The 17,345-nt window shown below is 47.0% G+C and overlaps 2 long non-coding RNA genes across 2 annotated transcripts in view; one reads left to right on the plus strand and one right to left on the minus strand.

Moving 5' to 3' along the window:
* Positions 1-344: 344 nt before the first annotated feature.
* Positions 345-17,345, minus strand: part of LOC140419667 (uncharacterized) — a 36,548-nt gene continuing 19,547 nt past the window's right edge. The window contains exon 3 of the long non-coding RNA XR_011945964.1: positions 345-1,269. This is a non-coding gene — a long non-coding RNA (uncharacterized lncRNA). The remainder of the gene's footprint in view (positions 1,270-17,345) is intronic.
* Positions 3,857-5,463, plus strand: LOC140419669 (uncharacterized). Its single transcript, XR_011945966.1, has 2 exons — positions 3,857-4,345; positions 4,520-5,463. It is a non-coding gene; the product is annotated as an uncharacterized lncRNA (long non-coding RNA).

Below are 17,345 nucleotides of genomic sequence, written 5' to 3' on the forward strand. Positions count from 1 at the left end.
TGTGGGGGTAAGACACAAGCAGACACAGGGAGAATGTACAAACTCCACATGCACAGTGATCCGTGGCCCGGATCGAAACCAGGTCCTCAGCGCCTTCAGGCAGCAGTGCTAACCAGTGTGCCATCGTGCCACAAGTTTTTGTTGATTATTAATATCTAAACCTCTCAAATGGTTAATTGACTGAAAAATTCAGACGTCTTCACTCTTACAATGCCAACTTCATCTTTATCCCCTGGATTTGATCAATGGACCACGATTCTATGAACGATGATCAGATTGATTTCAGTTTTGTGATAATAATGAATCGTCTCACTTTATAATTGACGAATGCAGTGACCAGGATGTGCTCTCCACAGGACTGGGATGCCCTGTCATTGCCTTTATTTATTCCATCATTAACTGACTGAAGCAACAATAAACTGGAGGTTAAAATAAATAAAGATACAACAGCCACACACGGATCAGCTCGTTCCATTTGCATGAATTCATGTTATTTTTATCAGGAATTAACTGAAATGATTTTCTTCATTCTTATTACCTAAACAGCTTGGATTTTAACTTACTGAAGAATTCAGACTTTTTCACTGTTACAATCGCTTGTCATTCAGCTTCAACTTTATCCTCTCGATTTGAAATGAAATGAAAATCACTTATTGGCACGAGTAGGCTTCAATTAAGTTATTGTGAAAAGCCCCTAGTCGCCACATTCCGGCGCCTGTTCGGGGAGGCTGGTATGGGAATTGAACCGTGCTGCTGTCCTGCCTTGGTCTGCTTTCAAAGCCAGCGATTTAGCCCAGTGCGCGAAACCAGCCCCTGTAGATTTGATCAACAGAACACTGACTGCAATTATATAAATGATCAAATTGACTTCAGGTTTATACTAATTAATGAATCATGACTTACAGTTCATTAATACAGTGACCAGAACGCTTCTCACATAATCTCCTTGCTCTTATATTCCAGGCCTCATCCAAGAAAGGATTCTTGGCTGCCTGATCGATCTCTCCAGCTACCTGTGGATAGGGACTCCAATGCCTCTCTGTTGCTCGACGTTCTCAGTATCATTCTATTTATAGTTCATTTCCTTGTCTTGTTTTCACTCTGAAATTCATTATCTCTCACTGTTTGTAGCACAGCGGTTAACATTGTTCACAGCGTTAGGGTCCCAGGTTTGATTCCCAGGTTTGGTCACTGGTCTGTGCGGAGTCTGCACATTCTCTCCATGGCTGCCTGGGTTTCCTCCGGTGCTCCGGTTTCCTCCCATAATTCCTGAAAAACATGCTTGTTAGGTAAATTGGACATTCTGAACTCTCCATCTCTGTACCTGAACAGGCACCGGAATGTGGCGACTAGGGGATTTTCACAGTCACTTCATTGCAGTGTTAACGTTAGCCTACTTATGACAATAATAAAGATTATTATTAAATTGAATTCCGGAGCGGCAGGTTGGCGCAGTGATTAGCATTGATGTCTCTTGACGCTGAGGTCCCAGGTTTGATGCTGGCCCTGGGTCACTGTCCATGTGGAGTTTGCACATTCTCCCCACGTCTGCGTGGGTCTCACCCTAAGTTAAAAGATGTGCAGGGTAGGTGGATTGGTCACGCTAAATTGCCCCTTAATTGGAAAAAAATTGGGTACTCTAAAAAAAAATTTTTTAATTGAATTCCATTTGTAATTGTTTTGCCCATATGACCAGTCCACTGATATCTTCCTGCTGTCCACGGCTTTCTCCCTCAATGTCAACCATACGTACAATTGTTGTATCATCTGCAAATTTCATAATTATTCATATATACCAGAAAACTGTGAAGCCCCACTGGAAACAGGCACCGAGACATCATTCTAACCTGGATGTGATTCACAGCAGCAATAACAGCAGAATCCATCCCCTGTTGTCGCCTGTGAACTTGCTGCTGTCGCAGCAGGTTGTTTGACTGAGCAAATCCCCTCCCACACACAGAGCAGGTGTATGGCCTCTCCCCACTGTGAACTCGCTGGTGTTTCAGCAAATTCCATTTACTTTTAAATCCCTTCTCGCAATCAGAGGATTTGAAAGGTCTCTGATCAATTTGAATAAGTTGGTGTGTAGTCAGGTGGGATGACTGAGTGAGTTTCTTGTCAGACACGGGGCAAGTGTACGGTCTCTGTCCAGTGTGAACCCGCTGGTGTATCAGAAGGTCGGATGAATCAATGAATTGCTGCCCACACACACGGCAGGTGAATGGCCTCTCTCCAGTGTGAATGCGTTGGTGTTTCAGAAGATCCCTTTTACTTTTAAATGTTTTCACACATTCAGAACAATTAAAAGGTCTCTGATCAGTGTGAACAAATTGGTGTGTCTGGAGGTTCGATGCACAAGTGAATCTCTTCCCACACACGGAGCAGGTGAATGGCCTCTCCTCAGTGTGAGTGCGTTGATGTATCAATAAATAACTTTTACTTTTAAAGCTCTTCTCACACTCAGGACAATTAAAAGATCTCTGATCAGTGTGAAGATGTTGGTGTGTCCGCAGGCTCGATGACTGAGTGAATTCTTTCCCACACATGGAGCAGGTGAATGGCCTCTCCCCAGTGTGAGTGCGTTGGTGTAACAGTAAATTATTTCTGCTTTTAAAATTATTTTCACAGTCAGCACATCAAATGGTCTCTGGTCAGAGTGGACCTGATAGTGAGTCCAGAGGTTTGATAAAGTATTAAATCCCTTCCCACATTCCAGACAGGTGAAAGGCCATTCACCAGTAGTGTGAACATGCTGGTGTGTGATGAGGTGTGATAACTGAGTGAATCCCTTCCCACACACGGAGCAGGTGAATGGCCTCTCCCCAGTGTGAATACGTCGATGAGTTTCCAATTCAGATGGGTAATTGAATCCCATCCCACAGTCCCCACATTTCCATGGTTTCTCCATGGTTATTGACAGGTTCTCAGGTGTAGGTGGGATGCAGATTTGAGGTCACTATCAGATCAGCCGTGACGTTATTAAATGGTGGAACAGGCTCACGGGGCTGAATGTCCAATTGCTGCTTCTTGATTCCTATTGTGCGAATGTCCTTTTGTCTCTTCAGCTTGGATTCAGTTTGTTATGTGCAAAGTCTCCACTTCTAACCCCTACTAAAAGGAGTTTACAAAAGTCATCAATGTCAGTCCAGGATAGAAATTCTCAAAGAGACAATTCGAGTTTATCTGGAACACTTTTTCCTCTCTTGTTCCCCCAAAGCTTTCAATCCCCGCCCCACACACTCTCCCTTCTTCCTGGGCTGAAATCCAAACCCATCTCACCATTTCTTTCCTCCACTGCCAGTTTTCTCCCTCCCTCTCCTCTGCCTGGGTTCAGTTCTCCAGCTCTTGTCTGCAGACTAACAATACAATCAATGGGTCTTATTGGGGGTTTGGAGCCTCCAGCGGGTGTTTGTGAATCCTCCCCACCCACCTGCCAGGGTTTCCTTCCTTGCCAGAGATCAGGGTCCTCATTGATTTGAGTGCAAAGTGTAAGCTCTTATTTATTATCCTCCCTCCCCCATCCTCTGATGTGAACCATCCTCCAGTGTCTGAAGCAGGATGGTGCCCGTTAACCTGGGCCTGTTCCCGGGAGGGAGGGAGAAGCTCCGCAGCTGCAAACCAGGGAGCTGACAATGATGGTGAAGGGTTTGCTCCAGCTCACAATGCCCGGGGAGTGATTGACGGCAGGTTCGGACCAATAGGAAGAGGGGGCTGGAGGACCGCACGAGAGCAGGTGGTCATCCAACCAATCAGAGTGAATGGGAGGCGGGACAGAGCCTCAGTGGGCGGTTAATCTGCGCCTGTCTGGGATAAAATCCCGAGCAACTTTTGCCGTCAATTGTCGTATCCGAGGTTCTTATTCGGGGCTTGGGGCCTGCACGGTGTGTTTATAAAGCCACCCGCCGGCTCCCTCCCTCCTGACCTACCCAGCGGTGTTTGAATGGATGAGAATTTCCAAACGATCACCTGAACCGGAGTTACTCTCAATACTGCGCATGCTCCACTCACCATGCCCCGGGGAGTGATTGACGGCAGCTACAGACCAATAGGAACAGGAGGTAGGACTGGAGGACCGAGTGGGAGCAGCTGGTCCTCCAACCAATCGGACTGAATGAGGGGTGGGGCTGAGCCCGGACCTCCCTCATTGGCTGAAACTCTGCAGCATTTTGAAAGCTGATTTGTCTCAAACACCAGGAGAAAACTGGACCTTTCTGTGGCTTTAAACAGATGACAGGAAATGAAGGGATCTGGAAAGCAGCAGATTCTTCATGTTGTTCCAGGAAAGTGGGGCCTGTGGAATGTCAGGTTTTACACAGCACAAGGTCAGCCTGTGGTTTCACGCTAGGTAAAGAATCTGCAAACAAGGCAAGGGAATAAACAATTAATGGTCGGACCTGAGGAAGGGCAGAGGATCAGAGGGGCCATTGGTGGACAGGTAGATAGGGTGGTTAAATAAAGAATATGGAATACTTGATATAAATACTTGAATAAAATATGATATAATACTTACAACCGACAGAATACCCTTCGTCGTCCAGTACTTCCCCGGAGCGGAGAAACTACGTCATTTTCTTCACAGCCTTCAACACGTCATTGATGACGATGAACATCTTGCCAAGGTCATCCCCACACCCCCACTACTTGCCTTCAAACAACCGCGCAACCTCAAACGAACCATTGTTTGCAGCAAACTACCCAGTCTTCAGAACAGTGACCACGACACCACTCAACCCTGTCATGGCAATCTCTGCAAGACGTGCCAGATCATCGACATGGATACCACTATTACACGTGAGAACACCACCCACCAGGTACGCGGTACATACTCGTGCGACTCGGCCAACGTTGTCTACCTCATATGCTGCAGGAAAGGATGTCCCGAAGCGTGGTACATTGGCGAGACCATGCAGATGCTGCGACAACGAATGAACGGACATCGCGCAACAATCACCAGGCAGGAATGTTCCCTTCCAGTCGGGGAACACTTCAGCAGTCAAGGGCATTGAGCCTCTGATCTCCGGGTAAGCGTTCTCCAAGGCGGCCTTCAGGACCCGCGACAACGCAGAATCGCCAAGCAGAAACTTATAGCCAAGTTCCGCACACATGAGTGCGGCCTCAACCGGGACCTGGGATTCATGTCACATTACATTCATCCCCCACCATCTGGCCTGCAAAATCCTACCAACTGTCCTGGCTTGAGACAATTCACACCTCTTTAACCTGGGGTTACCCCATCTCTGGATCTGTAAAGATTTAATCACCTGCTAATGCTCGCATTCCTAGCATTGTTTGGCATCTTTGAATTTGTCTATATATGTGTTTCTGGAACAGACCTCTTCATTCACCTGAGGAAGGAGCAGCGCTCAGAAAGCCAGTGACATCGAAGCAAACCTGTTGGACTTTGACCTGGTGTTGTAAGATTTCGTATTGAATAAAAGAGGCCTGGACAATTCCCATCCACCACCACTCTCCTCCGCCTGGCTGAACTCGTTCAAAAACTTCTCCTTTAATTCATCCCACTTTCTCCAACTCCAAGGTAGCAATAGGTACCCTGTATGGGTCCTAGCTATGCTTGCCTTTTTAATTGGGTATGTGGAACATTCCTTGTTCCAGGCCTACCCGGGTCCCCTCCCACAACTCATGTACTGGTACATAGATGACTATTTTGGTGCTGCTTCATGCTGTCGTCCGGACCTGGAAAAATTCATCAACTTTTCTTCCAGTTTCCACCCCTTCATCACTTTCACCTGGTCCATCTCAGACTCCTCCCCTCCCTTCCCTTCCTTGACCTTGCTGGCTGCATTTCTGGCAATAGACTATCTACTAATATCTATTACAATCCCACTGACTCCCAAAGCTATCTTCACACCCTACAACCTGTAAGCACTCCCTTCCTTTCTCTCAGCTCCTCTGTCTCTTTCGCATTTGTTCCGATAATGCCACTTACCAAAGTGGTGCTTCAAATGTGTTTCTTCTTCCTCAACCATCATTTATCACCTACATCTGTTGACAGGTCCCCTCGACAGTGTGCGGTCCATCTCCCACAACACTACCCTCGCCCCGTCCCCTCCCTCCAAGAACAAGGATAGAATCCCCCTCATTCTCACATTTCACCCCACCAGCCACCGTATGTAAAGATAATCCTCTGCTATCTTCGCCAACTCCAGCGTGATGTCACCACCAAACACATCTTCCCTTCACTCCCTCTGTTAGCATTCCACAAAGACCATTCCCTCCGAGATAATCTAGTCCACTCCTCCATCATACCCAACACCTCTCCCATCACCCATGGCACCTTACCATGCAATTGCAGAAGGTGCAACACCTGCCCTTTATCTCTTCCATGCTTAACATCTCAGACCCAAAACACTGATTCCAGGTTAAGCAGCGTTTCACTTGCACCTCTTTCAATTTGGTCTATTGCATTCACTACTCCCAATGTGGTCTCCGCTATATCAGAGAGACCAAACGTAGATCTTCGGTCTGTGCGCTTTCTGGTCCCTGACCTTTCCGTTGCTTGCCATTTTAACACAAGACCCTGTTCCCATGCCCACATGTCTCTCCTTGGCCTGCTGCAATGTTCCAGTGCAGCTTAACGCAAACTGGAGGAACAGCATCTCATCTTCCGGTTAGGCACGATACAGCCTTCCAGTCTGAAAATCGAATTCAACAACTTCAGATGATTAGCTTGAGCCCACCTCGAGCCCTTTATTTTCATTCCATTTCATTTTAACTGTCTTTTACCTTTTATTTCTTTGTCTTTCTTTATATATATTTCCCCCCACACCCCACTCTTTCCCATCTGATCCTCCCTTTCCCGCTGTTACCAGACTCCTAAATGACCCTCTTCTGGACTGACCTCAGTAACACTACACCCTTGTATGCTTCATCCGATGCAAGTTATATTGTGCACCTTGTGTTGCCCTATTATGTATTTTCTTTTATTTCCTTTTCTTTTCATGTACTTAATGATCTGTTAAGCTGCTCGCAGAAAAATACATTTCACTGTACCTCGGTACACGTGACAATAAACTAATCCAATCCAATCCTTCCCCCCTTCATCTCATTTTACCTTTCTCCCAGCCATGTCTCCCCTCCCCCAACATCTACATCTGTCACAGCTTACCCTCTGATTTTAGTTTCTCTGCTATTTGGCCTTTTGTTCTCTCTGGGGACTGCCATTATCATAGAATTTGCAGTGCAGAAGAAGGCGATTTAGCCCATCGAGTCTGCACCAGCCCTTGAAAAGAGCACCCTAATTAAGCCCATGCCTCCAACCTATCCCCATAACCCGACTAACCTTTTGGACACGAAGGGGCAATGAGCATAACCAATCCACCTCACCTTAACATTTTAGCACTCTTTTCCCTTGGTTTCTGTGGCTATGACTCATCTGGATTTCCAGAAAGCCTTTGACAAGGTGCCACACAAAAGGTTGTTGCATAAGATAAAGATGCATGGCATTAAGGGGAAAGTAGTAGCATGGATAGAGGATTGGTTAATTAATAGAAAGCAAAGAGTGGGGATTAATGGGTGTTTCTCTGGTTGGCAATCAGTAGCTAGTGGTGTCCCTCAGGGATCAGTGTTGGGCCCACAACTGTTCACAATTTACATAGATGATTTGGAGTTGGGGACCAAGGGCAATGTGTCCAAGTTTGCAGACGACACTAAGATAAGTGGTAAAGCAAAAAGTGCAGAGGATACTGGAAGTCTGCAGAGGGATTTGGATAGGCTAAGTGAATGAGCTAGGGTCTGGCAGATGGAATACAATGTTGACAAATGTGAGGTTATCCATTTTGGTAGGAATAACAGCAAAAGGGATTATTATTTAAATGATAAAATATTAAAACATGCTGCTGTGCAGAGAGACCTGGGTGTGCTAGTGCATGAGTCGCAAAAAGTTGGTTTTCAGGTGCAACAGGTGATTAAGAAGGCAAATGCAATTTTGTCCTTCACTGCTAGAGGGATGGAGTTTAAGACTAGGGAGGTTCTGCTGCAATTATATAAGGTGTTAGTGAGGCCACACCTGGAATATTGTGTTCAGTTTTGGTCTCCTTACTTGAGAAAGGACGTACTGGCACTGGAGGGTGTGCGGAGGAGATTCACTAGGTTAATCCCAGAGCTGAAGGGGTTGGATTATGAGGAGAGGTTGCGTAGACTGGGACTGGACTCGTTGGAATTTAGAAGGATGAGGGGGGATCTTATAGAAACATATAAGATTATGAAGGGAATAGATAGGATAGATGCGGGCAGGTTGTTTCCACTGGCGGGTGAAAGCAGAACTAGGGGGCATAGCCTCAAAATAAGGGGAAGTAGATTTAGGACTGAGTTTAGGAGGAACTTCTTCACCCAAAGGGTTGTGAATCTATGGAATTCCTTGCCCAGTGAAGCAGTAGAGGCTCCTTCATTAAATGTTTTTAAGATAAAGATAGATAGTTTTTTGAAGAATAAAGGGATTAAGGGTTATGGTGTTCGGGCCGGAAAGTGGAGCTGAGTCCACAAAAGATCAGCCATGATCTCATTGAATGGTGGAGCAGGCCCGAGGGGCCAGATGGCCTACTCCTGCTCCTAGTTCTTATGTTCTTATGTTCTTTCATTCCCTCACCCTACAGTATAAATATCTCCCACTTTCTACGCCTTTTAGCTTTGACAAAGGGTCATCTAGGCTCGAAACATCAGCTCTTTTTTCTCCTTACACATGCTGCCAGACCTGCTGAGATTTTCCAACATTTTCCCTTTTAGTTTCAGATTCCAGGATCCGCAGCAATGTGCTTTTGTTTAGAACAGCCATTTAAATCACTTTGGCAAATAGAACATAACACAACACCCATTTACCCGAATTTGTGTTTCATTTCAACTCGGTAGCAAAATATATTTTCCACTGCCTATTCGGAGTTTCAATGGTGCTGTTATTACCCAACAAAACCAGCGTTTGTGAATCAGCCTGTTCACCCCACAGGAGCCCAGTACGCAGGCGCAGAGTTGTATATAGAGCATGCGCAGTGTCACTTTGCTCGGAGTCCTGCGAGTGCGGGAGAGGTTTTTTCGGCAGGTGAAGGTCACTGGGGCAGGGGGGAGGAATGGAGCCGGGGGTTGGGGTGCGTTGAGCTTCATAAACACCTGGTGCAGGCTGCAAGCTCTGACAGGAGCCTGCCGGTCCCCTGCTTTCTGCTTCAGGGCCTTTTCCTGGGAAAAGGCCCGAGTTAATGGCCGCCATCTTGTTTCAGCGGGCAGCGGAGCGCATGCGCACATTCTGCCCAACGTGTGGGCGGGGCCTCAGGGTCCCAGTGACCCGGATGGTGAGAACAATCCAAACAAAACAGCTGGAGGACATTCCACTGAGCTGACTGGGTGGCCTTTCGGTCAGAAGGTTCAAATTAGAGCAAAATACTGCGGATGCTGGAAATCGGGAGTAAAGACATAAAAATGTGGACAAATGTTCAGGTCTGTCAGCTTCTGTGGAGAGAAACAATTAATGTTTTGGATCTAAATTATCACAGCCGCAGGGACTGAGCATGGGGAGGGGAGGTTGGGGAAACTAGATTGTGAGTGAGCAGGGTAGTTGGAGTGGGGTAAGGAGGTCTGAAGACAGGAACCTGTGAGTGAGATGGGGAGGGGGGTTGAGAGAAAGGCTTCTGACTGAGTTGGGGGAGGAAGTTTGATGAGCGCGACCTGAGTGGGCAATGGTAGTTAGGATTAGGGGAACAGGCTTCTGTCTGTCAAGGGAGGGGATATTGACAGAAGTTTTGTGTTTATATGTTGGGACCAGCATGGAGTGTCTGGGAGCAGCCTAAGATCCAAGGGAACTGTGTACACACTGTTGGTGGGTAGAACAGACAGAGTGTAAGTCAAATATTTTATATATTGAATGTTACAAGGGAATATTTTTGGTTTGATTTGATTTATTGTCACATGTACCGAAGTACAGTGAAAAGTATTTTTCTGCGGCTGAGGGAACGAACACAGTACGTACATAGTAGACAAAAGACTAATCAACAGACCCGATTGACAAATGGTACATCGACATACAGTGATTAGTTACAGTGCAGGACAAGGGGGCAAACAAAGCAAATACATGAGCAAGAGCAGCATAGGGCGTCGTGAATAGTGTTTTTATAGGGAACAGATCACTCTGAGGGGGAGTGGTTGAGGAGTCTTGTAGCTGTGGGGAACAAGCTGCTCTATGTCTGGATGTGTGGGTCTTCAGACTTCTGTCTGATGGAAGGATCTAGAAGAAGGAATTGCCTGGGTGGGACGAGTCTCTGATAATGCTGTCTGCCTTCCTGAGGCAGCGGGAGGTGTGGACAGAATCAATGTGGGGGTGGAAAGCTTGTGTGATGTGTTGGGCCGAGTTCACCACACTGCAGTTTCTTGCGATCTGGACCGAGCAGTTGCCATGCCAAGCTGTGATGCAGGACAACTCTTGGGCCTCCTTTACCATGTAAATAAGACCATAAGACACAGGAGCAGAAGTAAGGCCATTCGGCCCATCGAGTCCACTCCACCATTCAATCATGGCTGATTTCAACTCCATTTACCCGCTCTCTCCATAGCCCTTAATTCCTCGAAAAATCAAGAATTTATCAACTTCTGTCTTAAAGACACTCAACGTCCTGGCCTCCACCGCCCTCTGTGGCAATGAATTCCACAGACCCACCACTCTCTGGCTGAAGAAATGTCTCTTTATTTCTGTTCTAAAGTGACTCCCTTTTATTCTAAGGCTGTGCCCCCGGGTCCTAATCTCCCCTGCTAATGGAAACAACTTCCCTACGGCCACCCTATCTAAGCCATTCATTATCTTGTAAGTTTCTATTAGATCTCCCCTCAACCTCCTAAACTCCAATGAATATAATCCCAGGATCCTCAGACGTTCATCGTATGTTAGGCCTACCATTCCTGGGATCATCCGTGTGAATCTCCGCTGATCCCGCTCCACTGCCAGTGTGTCCTTCCTGAGGTGTGGGGCCCAAAATTGCTCACAGTATTCTAAATGGGGCCTAACTAATGCTTTATAAAGCTTCAGACGTACATCCCTGCTTTTATATTCCAAGCCTCTTGAGATAAATGACAACATTGCATTTGCTTTCTTAATTACGGACTCAACCTGCAAGTTTACCTTTAGAGAATCCTGGACTAGGACTCCCAAGTCCCTTTGCAATTCAGCATTATGAATTTTGTCACCATTTAGAAAATAGTTCATGCCTCTATTCTTTTTTCCAAAGTGCAAGACCTCGCACTTGCCCACGTTGAATTTCATCAGCCATTTCTTGGACCACTCTCCTAAACTGTCTAAATCTTTCTGCAGCCTCCCCACCTCCTCAATACTACCTGCCCCTCCACCTATCTTTGTATCATCGGCAAACTTAGCCAGAATGCCCCCAGTCCCGTCATCTAGATCGTTAATATATAACGAGAACAGCTGTGGACTCAACACTGAACCCTGCGGGACACCACTCGTCACCGGTTGCCATTCCGAAAAATAACCTTTTATCCCAACCTTCCGCCTTCTGCCTGACAGCCAATCGTCAATCCATGTTAGTACCTTGCCTCGGATACCATGGGCCCTTATTTTACTCAGCAGTCTCCCGTGAGGCACTTTATCAAAGGCCTTTTGGAAGTCAAGATAGATAACATCCATTGGCTCTCCTTGGTCTAACATATTTGTTATCTCTTCAAAGAATTCTAACAGGTTTGTCAGGCACGACCTCCCCTTACTAAATCCACACTGACTTGTCCTAATCCGACCCTGCACTTCCAAGAATTTAGAAATCTCATCCTTAACGATGGATTCTAGAATCTTGCCAACAACCGAGGTTAGGCTAATTGGCCTATAATTTTCCATCTTTTCTCTTGTTCCCTTCTTGAACAGGGGGTTACAACAGCGATTTTCCAATCATCTGGGACTTTCCCTGACTCCAGTGACTTTTGAAAGATCATAACTAACGCCTCCACTATTTCTTCAGCTATCTTCAGAACCTAGGATGTAGCCCATCTGGGCCCGGAGATTTATCAATTTTTAAACCTCTTAGTTTCTCTAGCATTTTCTCCTTTGTGATGGCTACCATATTCAACTCTGCCCCCTGACTCTCCTGAATTGTTGGGCTATTACTCATGTCCTCTACTTTGAACACTGATGCAAAGTACTTATTTAGTTCCTCATCTATTTCCTTGTCTCCCATCACTAGATTACCAGCATCATTTTGGAGCGGCCCAATGTCTACTTTTGCCTCCCGTTTGTTTTTAATGTATTTAAAGAAACTTTTACGATCATTCCTAATGTTACTGGCTAGCCTACCTTCATATTTGATCCTCTCTTTCCTTATTTCTCTCTTTGTTATCCTCTGTTTGTTTTTGAAGCCTTCCCACTACTGTTTGCCACATTATAGGCTTTCTCTTTTGCTTTGATGCATTCCCTAACTTCCTTTGTCAGCCATGGCTGCCTAATCCCCCCTCTGATAACCTTTCTTTTCTTTGGGATGAACCTCTGTACTGTGTCCTCAATTACTCCCAGAAACTCCTGCCATTGCTGTTCTACTGTCTTTCCCACTAGGCTCTGCTCCCAGTCGATTTTCGTCAGTTCCTCCCTCATGCCCCTGTAGTTACCTTTATTTAACTGTAACACCTTTACATCTGATTCTACCTTCTTTCTTTCAAATTGCAGACTGAATTCTACCATATTATGATCACTGCCTCCTAAGTGTTCCCTTACTCTAAGATCTTTTATCAAGTCTGGCTCATTACATAACACTAAGACCAGAATGGCCTGTCCCCTCGTGGGCTCCATCACAAGCTGTTCCAAAAAGCCCTCCTGTAAACATTCAATTAATTCCCTTTCTTTGGGTCCACTGGCAACATTATTTACCCAGTCCACCTGCATATTGAAGTCCCCCATGATCACTGTGACCTTGCCTTTCTGAAATGCCCTTTCTATTTTGTGGTGCATTTTGTGCCCCTGGTCCTGACCACTGTTAGGAGGCCTGTACATAACTCCCATTATGTTTTTTTTGCCTTTGTGGTTCCTCAACTCTACCCACACGGACTCCACATCATCTGACCCTATTTCGTTTAGTGCTATTGATTTAATTTAATTCCTAATTAACAAGACAACCCCGCCCCCTCGGCCCACCTCTCTCTCTTTTCGGTAGGTTGTGAATCCCTGGATGTTTAAATGCCAGTCCTGAACACCCTGCAACCACGTCTCTGTGATGCCTACCACATCATACCTGCCAGTCACAATCTGGGCCACAGCTCATCTACCTTATTCCGTACATTGCGCGCATGTAAATGGTGTGCGCTTGATACCCCTGATAAACCCACATGTCTCCAGTTTCCACAATCTTCAGTCTCAACAGGTTTCTCCCATTCCCCCATCAATGGTTTTGTCATCAACACCTCCCACCCCAAGATGTCCCATTTTCTCCAGTGGAATAGGTCACTTCTGGTGTTGGGCGAACAGGTATTAGTGTGAATGCGCACACAAGCAGCAGATTTTGACATGACCTTGTGTGGAGTTGAATCTGAGAGGCTGGCAAGGGGAACTTTGTGTAGTTAAGGTTTGAGGTGACAACGGAATGAATGAATTTCAATAAGTGTTGAGGGTTATGGGAAACTGGCAGGAAAATGGAGAGAAAGCTGAGATGAGGAGGGATTTCTTTACTCGAGGATGCGTTGAAGCTTTGGACCACTACCCCTGAGGATTCTGGAGCTTCAGTCATCAAGTATGTTCAAGACACAGATTGATAGGTTTCTAGACATTGAAGATGTCGAGGGATAGTGTGGGAAAACGGTGCTGAGGAGATCGGCCAATGATCCCATTGAATGGTTCAGGTTCGATGGGCCGAATGGCCACTGCAGCTCATATTTGTTATGATCTCCTGGACAGGAAGCTGTGAGCATGGATCTGTCAATAAGCCTGAATCAGCACCTTCAGGAGAATAGGGAGCATGAATATTAGATACAGCAGAGTGAGAATGGAGGAGTGTGTGGGATGGAGATTTACAGCTTTCGGGGATGAGAAAGAGGTGAAAATGTGACACAGAAACTAGAATTGTCTGTTCTGAGGTTCTATCCTCTACTGACAGTGATGAATCTTGTAAATTGTTTTTACAGGATATTAAATGAGGAGGAATTACAGATAGAAATCTCAAACATCACGGGCGAAATTCTCCGGAAACGGCGTGATGTCCGCCGACTGGCACCCAAAACGGCGCAAATCAGACGGGCATCGCGCCGCCCCAAAGGTGCGGAATGCTCCGCATCTTTGGGGGCCGAGCCCCAACATTGAGGGGCTAGGCCGACGCCGGAGGAATTTCCGCCCCGCCAGCTGGCGGAAAAGGCCTTTGGTGCCCCGCCAGCTGGCGCGGAAATGACATCTCCGGGCAGCGCATGCGCGGGAGCGTCAGCGGCCGCTGACAGTTTCCCACGCATGCGCAGTGGAGGGAGTCTCTTCCGCCTCCGCCATGGTGGAGACCGTGGCGGAAGCGGAAGGGAAAGAGTGCCCCCACGGCACAGGCCCGCCCGTGGATCGGTGGGCCCCGATCGCGGGCCAGGCCACCGTGGGGGCACCCCCCGGGGCCAGATCGCCCCCCCAGGCCCGCCCGCGCCGCTTTGTCCCGCCGGTAAGGTAGGTGGTTCAATTTACGCCGGCGGGACAGGCAATTTATCGGCGGGACTTCGGCCCATCCGGGCCGGAGAATCGAGCGGGGGGGCCCGCCAACCAGCGCGGCGCGATTCCCGCCCCCGCCGAATCTCCGGTGCCGGAGACTTCGGCAACCGGCGGGGGCGGGATTCACGCCAGCCCCCGGCGATTCTCCGACCCGGCGGGGGGTCGGAGAATTTCGCCCCACGTCTCGATCTGACAGTCACCCCCTTTCTTGGAACCTGAATATCATCGGCCTTTGAATCTAGAAGGAGAAATGTTTACCCGAACTGTCAGCTTCTAAAGATTTCAAACATCAGTGTGACTGGAAAAGCACCGAGACCCACACAACACACACCCGAGTGAGAGAGTTCATATAATCACCGAATCTACAGTGCAGAAGGAGGCCATTTGGCCCATCGAGTCTGCACCGGCCCTTGGAAAGAACACCCGCCCACACCTCCACCCTATCCCCAATAACCCCACCCAACCTTTTTCGACACTAAGGGCAATTTAGCCTGGCCAATCCACCTAACCTGCACATCTTTGGAATGTGAGAGGAAACCAGAGCACCCGGAGGAAACCCACGCAGACATGGGGAGAAAGTACAGACTCCGCACAGACAGTTCCAGTGAACCTACTGTGGAAAAAGCTTTAACCAGTTACACAGCCTGAATAAACATAACATTCACAGCGGGGAGAGACGGTACCCGTGTTGTGTCTGTGGAAGAGGCTTCAGCTGTTCATACAACCTGGAGAGACAAAACATGGAGAAACCGTGGAAATGTGGAGACTGTGGGAAGGGATTCAGAGCCCCATCTCAGCTGGAAACTCATCGATGCAGTCACACTAGGGTGAGGCCTTTCACTTGCTCTCAGTGTGGGAAAGGATTTACTCGGTTATCCACCCTGCAGATACATCAGCAAGTTCACACTGGGGAGAGGCCATTCACATGCTCCCAATGTGGGAAAGGATTCTGTGATTTGTCCCACCTATTGAGACACCAGCGAATTCACACTGGGGAGAGGCCGTTCACCTGCTTCCATTGCAAATATAAGCAACACATAATTCTCAATTTGCTTCATTTAACTATATTTGACTTTGTTTAAAAGCTGACTGTGGTCAAACTGAACAAAGATTGATGGGATTTCTGTTACCCAGTGAAACGCTTTCTTTTCTTGGTCAGTCATGTTTGCAATTCAATGGTGTATATTCAGTTATTCAGAGTGAAGACTCGAGATCTATTCAATTCAAAATGAAGTCATATATAACAAATAAATATACTGATGTTCAACATTGAATAATAAAACAGATGTGGAGTAAAATTGGTGGAAATTTTCTGTAGGAAGATAAGAATGATGCATTAATGATTGAACAGAGAGCATTATTCTGTTAGATATTTACTGAACAAATGCTAAAGTTCAGTATAAGTTCTATATCTTATGGTCTTATCAGTTGAGACATCTGTTTTAAAGGAACAGCTGTCTTCAGCTGGCCTCCCAGCCAAACCATTGAAAGCTGCAGCAAGACTGTGCAGGGTTGAACGTTGCACAGGTCCATTGGTACTGTGCTTCCAGCTGTTTCGGTAGCATGGAGGTTATCACATTCACCTAACACGCAAAAGGTGCCTGGTTCGAAACTGGCAGAAGTATTTAATGCTTCTTATTTATGATGTGGAGATGCCAGCGTTGGACTGGGGTGGGCACAGTAAAAAGTCTTACAACACCAGGTTAAAGTCTAACAGGTTTGTTTAGAATCACTAGCTTTCAGAGCGCAGCTCCTTCCTCAGGTGAATTAAGATGTGGGTTCCACAAACACATATGTAGAAAAATTCAATTATGCCAAATGGTACTTTGAATGTGAGTCTTTGCAGGTAATTAAGTTTTTACCAGTCCATATGGTGTGACTAGAAAGAGGGATAATCACAGGTTAAAGACGTGTGAATTGTCTCAAGCCAGGACAGTTGGTAGGATTTCGCAAGCACATGTAATGCGACATGAATCCAGGGTCCCAGTTGAGGCCGTACTCATGTGTGCGGAACTTGGCTATCAGTTTCTGCTCGGCCATTCAGTGTTGTCGCCTGTCCTGAAGGCCGAAGGCTTACCCGAAGATCAGAGGCTGAATGCCCTTGACTGCTGAAGTGTTCCCCGACTGAAAGGGAACATTCCTGCCTGGCGATTGTTGCGTGATCTCCGTTCGTCCGTTGTCACAGCGTCTGCATAGTCTCGCCAATGTACCACGCCTCGGGACATCCTTTGCTGCAGAGTATGAAGTAGATAACGTTGGCCGAGTCGCACCATTAAACGTGTTCTCACGCATAATGGTGGTACCCATGTTGATGATCTGGCACATCTTGCAGAGGTTGCCATGGCAGTGTTGTGTGGTGTCATGATCGCTGTTCTGAATGCTGGGTAGTTTGCTGCAATCAATGGTCTGTTTGAGGTTGCGCGGTTTCTTGGAGGCAAGCATTGTTGATGGACATGGCAAGATGTTCGTCTTCATCGATGACGTGTTGAAGGCTGCGAAGAAGATGTCGTAGTTTCTCCGCTCCAGGGAATTCATCAAGCAAATGGGGCACGGGGAGTTTTTCCACAGACCCCAAGAGGTCGACAGCGAACCCAATGAGACATCCAATGAACCGGAACAGCAGACCGAGAGATCTGTTGGACTGGACGATCCAGCCAACAGGAAGGACTGGAAAACCTCA

This window comes from Scyliorhinus torazame, chromosome 5 (assembly GCF_047496885.1).
Source record: "Scyliorhinus torazame isolate Kashiwa2021f chromosome 5, sScyTor2.1, whole genome shotgun sequence".
Classification (NCBI taxonomy): Eukaryota; Metazoa; Chordata; class Chondrichthyes; order Carcharhiniformes; family Scyliorhinidae; genus Scyliorhinus; species Scyliorhinus torazame.